The sequence below is a fragment of the Uranotaenia lowii genome, chromosome 1 (genome assembly GCF_029784155.1).
Source record: "Uranotaenia lowii strain MFRU-FL chromosome 1, ASM2978415v1, whole genome shotgun sequence".
In the NCBI taxonomy this organism is placed as follows: domain Eukaryota; kingdom Metazoa; phylum Arthropoda; class Insecta; order Diptera; family Culicidae; genus Uranotaenia; species Uranotaenia lowii.
This window is the reverse complement of record NC_073691.1, coordinates 90,109,219-90,115,078: the sequence shown is the minus strand read 5'-3', so window position 1 is coordinate 90,115,078 and position 5,860 is coordinate 90,109,219.

Below are 5,860 nucleotides of genomic sequence, written 5' to 3'. Positions count from 1 at the left end.
AAAAGATCATTTACCCTAGATGAATTTTCTTTTGAATCAAAGTATTTTTTCGTCAAACAGTCGACACATCTTCATTAGCTTCTGTTTAGTGAACGGGTCGGGCGAGAAGTTTTTCCGACAACCAGTCAGACCATTTCATCTCATGCCGCGCAACAGTCAGACAGCACCGGAATCACAAGATCCGGCGTAGGAAAGTCTTGACGACTAGAGGCCAAACGATAGTGGACCCCTAGGTAGGTCTATCAAAATCAATTTAATTTCAAATAACCCGTCAACCTAACAAACTTTTTCAACTGCATTTCGATTATTGGTATATACAAGCTGAAATGATTGGAGCAACTGTCGTCTTTTTTCTCCGTGTACAAGCTGAGGAGAAGACATACACCCAAAATAATCTGCACCTAGCGGCTACGTGAAAAACTACATAGTTTTTATCCAATTGATTTTCACGTAGATGCTACGGTATAAACATTTAAACGCGTCGCTATAAGAATCGGTGCATAATGAACATCAAATAAAATTTACGTGAATTTTTAGTGAGTACAACATGATGTGATAATGAAAGATTTGTGAAATTCGTTTAGTATTGAAATGTAACTATGGTTGATTTGCTCGTTGCTTTTGTTTTGTTTTTCTTTTCATTTTTATTTAAAAAAAAAAAAACAAGAAGTTTCTTTATAAAGAATTTTATTCTAAATTTCATTTCGCACTACAAAAACCGAATTTTACTCCAACACTTAATCACAAAAAATCAGCAACAATCCATATTCCGTGCCTGGTTCGATTAGGGTTTCCTGTAGAATAAAATAAAAAATTGAATAAATAAAAATGAATTTTCTGAATATAGTAAATAAGTTTGCTTTACCGGATCAGTCGAGGATTCGTTCTCTTATAATTCTCGGAAGGCACCCGGATTTACTTCCGATGTTTCGAGGTCTGAAAAAATAAATTAATTTCGTTGGTGAGAAATTTTAATTTCACCATGTCCAAATCAACGGTAAATCTATTCGGCCACGGATCCCGAATATTGTGTCAACTCACCTTATAAATAATCCTGGGAAAACTGGCAGAAGAAGCGGTCTTCGGTGTAGCACAAGCGAAAACTAAACACAACTTTTTCAACTGCTTTTTTCCAGAACGAACAAAGTCAGCTGTATGACCTTTTTTTTTTTTTTTTGTAAATCTTTATTTGAAACGGCTCATACTTTCAGGTTTTAAAGAGCCAAACTCGTTTTTGTTTTTACAATTATGTGCTTAGCTTAACACTTTTATTTTAAAGAAAAAGAGGATAAGAAAGGGAAACATGAAAATAAAAAGAATTATAGGCGAAGATCGATAGCTTTTAGAAAAAGGTAGATTTCGAACATGTAGTCCAAATCTAGCACTGCTAGTACATCTCTCACTGGAACATTAGGTGGTTTTCCTCGGGCCCGAAGGGAGTCTATTAAATTCGTTCTGGCGACAAGATGGACCTCACACGACCAGACAATATGTTCGATGTCATGGTAACCTTGACCGCAATTACACAAATTGCTGCCAGCAATGTCAAAACGGTAGAGTACCGCGTCTAAGGAATAATGATTAGACATGAGACGGGAAAATATACGAATAAAATTCCGACTCAGGTCCAATCTATTAAACCAGGGTTTAAGGCTTACCTTTGGGATAATCGAGTGGAGCCACCGACCCAACTCATCCTCGTCCCATTTGCGCTGCCAGTTGACAAGAGAGTTCCTTCGAACTAAGAAGTAAAATTCGTTGAAGACGATTTCACGGTGATACGTTTCGCCTTCTATCGCCCCCACCTTTGCCAGAGAGTCCGCCCTCTCATTGCCCATTATCGAGCAATGTGAGGGGACCCAAACGAAGGTGATGGCAAAGCAACGTCTTGATAAAGTACTCAGAATTTCCCGTATCTTCCCGAGGAAATATGGTGAGTGCTTTCCCGGTCTTATTGAACGGATTGCTTCAACAGAACTAAGGCTGTCCGTTATAATATAGTAGTGTCCTACCGGCCTTGAAACGACGCTATCCAACGCCCAGTAAATGGCTCCTAATTCTGCGATGTATACCGAGCATGGTGGAAGGAGGTTATATGAGGCGGTAACTATTTCGTTAAAAACTCCAAATCCCGTTGATTCCTCTATTAGCGACCCATCTGTAAAGTACATTTTGTCAGCATCGACGTGTCTATATTTAGCATCGAAAATTCTTGGAATCAGCAGTGGACGATGCGAATCAGGGATTCCACGAATTTCTTGCTGCATAGACAAATCAAACTGGACAGAAGAGTTGTCGTAGTCAGGGATGTAAACACGAGTTGGGGAATATGAAGAAGGATTAATCTGCATGGACATGAAGACATGGTATATAGACATAAATCTGGATTGAAGATTTTGCTCAAGTAGCCTTTCGAAATTTACGATCACCAATGGGTTCATGACCTCACACCTGATGAGGAACCGAAGTGATAATAAATTGAATCGATCTTTAAGTGGGAGTATTCCTGCCAAAACTTCAAGGCTCATGTTATGCGTTGAGGGCATACAGCCCAAAGCGATGCGAAGACAACGGTATTGGATACGCTCGAGTTTGATGAGGTGAGTTTTGGCAGCTGACTGGAAACAAAAACTACCATATTCCATCACTGAGAGAATTGTTGTTCGATACAATTTTAAAAGATCTTCTGGGTGGGCTCCCCACCAGGTGCCAGTGATTGATCGGAGAAAATTGATTCTTTGTTGGCATTTTCCTTTCAGATACTCAATGTGGGCTCTCCAGGTACATTTGGAATCAAACCAAACCCCAAGATACTTAAAACACCTCGATTGAGTGATCGATCTGCCAAGGAGTTGAAGTTTAGGTTGAGCAGGTCTACGCTTCTTTGAGAAAACAACCATCTCCGTTTTCTGTGGGGAAAACTCAATCCCAAGCCCCAAAGCCCAGGTTGACAATCTGTCTAAAGTATCTTGTAAAGGTCTGTGCAGATGAGACTCAGTAGATCCTGTTACAGACACCACGCCGTCATCTGCAAGTTGTCTTAGAGTGCAGCCTTCAGAGAGACAACTGTCGATGTCACTTACGTAAAAGTTGTACAAAAGTGGACTCAAACATGAACCCTGCGGGAGGCCCATGTAAGAGGTTCTTCTAACTGCAATATCTCCGTGAGCAAAGTTCAGATGTTTCTCACAAAGCAAGCTGTATAAGATGTTGTTCAATAGAGGAGGCAGACCCTGGGAGTGTAACTTGTCTGACAAAACCTCTATTGAGACTGCATCAAAAGCTCCCTTTATGTCAAGAAACACTGAAGCCATTTGCTCACGTTTTGCGTACGCCATTTGTATCTCTGAAGACAGCAAAGCAAGACAATCATTTGTTCCTTTGCCCCTTCGAAACCCAAATTGGGTATCTGAAAGGAGACCATTTGTTTCCACCCACTTATCCAATCGGAACAAAATCATTTTCTCCATCAATTTTCGAATGCAAGACAACATCGCTATCGGACGGTACGAATTAAAATCGGACGAAGGTTTCCCAGGCTTTTGGATAGCAATAACTCTCACTTGTCTCCAATCTTCGGGAACAATGTTATGCTCCAAGAATTGATTAAATAAATTCAACAAGCGGAATTTGGCGGCATCCGGGAGGTTTTTCAACAAGTTGAATTTTATTTTATCAATTCCCGGAGCTGAATTGTTACAAGATAGGAGAGCAAGTGAGAATTCCACCATTGAAAAGCTGGAATCCAGATCGCATCTGTTCGGAGACACACTTCGGATGATTTTTTGCACAGGTGTGGAATCTGGACAGATTTTCCGTGCGAAATTGAAAATCCATTTATGCGAATGTTCTTCACTTTCGTTCGTGGAAGAACGATTACGCATGCTTCGTGCCACATTCCACAAAGTGCTTAAGGATGTTTCCCGCGACAAACTTCCCACAAAATTACGCCAATGCGCACGTTTTTTCCCCTTGATCAGGTTTTTGAATTGCTGCTCAAGAGAAAAATACGCGTTGAAGTTATCCAGGGTTCCGTGTTTCCGAAAAACTTTAAAAGCGTTCGATTTGTCCACGTAAAGTTTAGTACACTGACTGTCCCACCATGGATTTGGAGGCCTTCGTCGAACAGATGGATCTGGAATGGGTTTCGTTTGGGATTGAACTGCACTGTCATGAATCAAGCGAGCAAGAAAAGTATATTCCTCCAACGGAGGTAACACATCCACAGAATTGATGGTTGAGATAACTGCGTCCGAGTACTTTTTCCAGTCGATGTGTCTTGTTAGGTCATATGCCATATTTGCTGAATTTGAATTGCTGACCCCATTGGTGATTGTAATTTTGATTGGCAAATGATCACTACCATTGGGATCAGGAATTACCTTCCACTGGCAATCCAATGATAGTGAGTTTGAGCAGAGGGAGAGGTCAATTGCACTTTGTCTTGCAGGAGGTTTAGGTACCCGTGTTTTTTCACCCGTGTTCAAAATTGTTAAATTGAAACTGTCACAAATATCATAAATAAGAGTAGAACGACTATCGTCATTTTGTTCTCCCCAGACAGTTCCATGTGAATTGAAGTCACCCAGGATCAACCTTGGCTCAGGAAGCACTGAGCACAGGTCCTCTAGGTGGCTTCGATCAACTGCAACTCTATGAGGCCAGTACAAACTGACAACGCATAAGTCCTTACCCCTTATAGTTATATGACATGCAACAGCTTCAATTCCTCCTGATAAAGGGAGGTGGATTCTAAAAAAGGAGTGGCGCTTATTGATCCCCAAAAGCACCCCTCCATAAGAATCGTTGCGATCCAGACGGATAATGTTAAAATCGTGGAAGGAGATGTTTGATTCGGAAGAAAGCCATGTTTCAGAAAGGGCAAAAATATCGCAACTAGTTTCATGAAGAAGAAATTTGAACGGATCCAGTTTAGGGATAAGACTACGACAATTCCACTGTAACACAGTGATATCTCCGACCTCTCGGCCTGAATTAGCCATCGAGAGAGATAAACACAGAAAGAAGGGGCCAAGTTTGCATCAATTGCATTAAAAATGTCTTTAATATCGGAAGCATAGAGGTAACAATGTTTCTTATCGATTCCGAGACGTTTAAAAATGTGAAGATCCCATTTAAAATGTCAGATAATTTGAAAATTCCAGAATGAGAAGTTGATTCTGGCAAGATTACGTTAGGAGAGGCAGACTTAGAAGTTCCCGCAATATCTGGTGTATTCTGTGGTGGCATATTAATACGGAACCCGGGAGGGACTTGTTTTTCTTTTACTATAGATGTCGGTTTTTGCTTAACACCAATTGAGGAACAAAATGTTGGAATTTTTGTTGGAATTTTGGGAGTCTTTGGTGCTGGTTTTGAGCGTTTTCGCGAGTTAGCTACAAAAATGACCGGATGATCTTCGTCGGTAGCATCTGATTCTACATTGTCAACTGACAGCGCAGAAAAAATGTTACTCGAATGAGATTGGATCGGGGGCGCCGCGCCCTTCAATATGGCGGCATACGACCGTTTTGACCGTTCCTTCAAAGAGCGCTTTTGGCTATCCCAGCGACTCTTATATTCCTCGCACGAGGAGATGTCATGGGGTGAGCCCCCGCAATAGACACATTTCTGCTCTATTGCTGAGCACGCTCCATCCCCATGATTCTCCCCGCATTTGGGACACCGTGGCTTGTTACAGCAGTGCGACGCAGTGTGTCCCAACTTATTGCAATTTTTGCAATCCATTGGACGAGGAACAAAAAGTCGCACAGGCAGCCTCAATATTCCGTCAATCAAGACATAATGAGGGAGAGCGGTACCCGCAAAGGTCACACGAAATGAACCTGAAGGTGAGTAC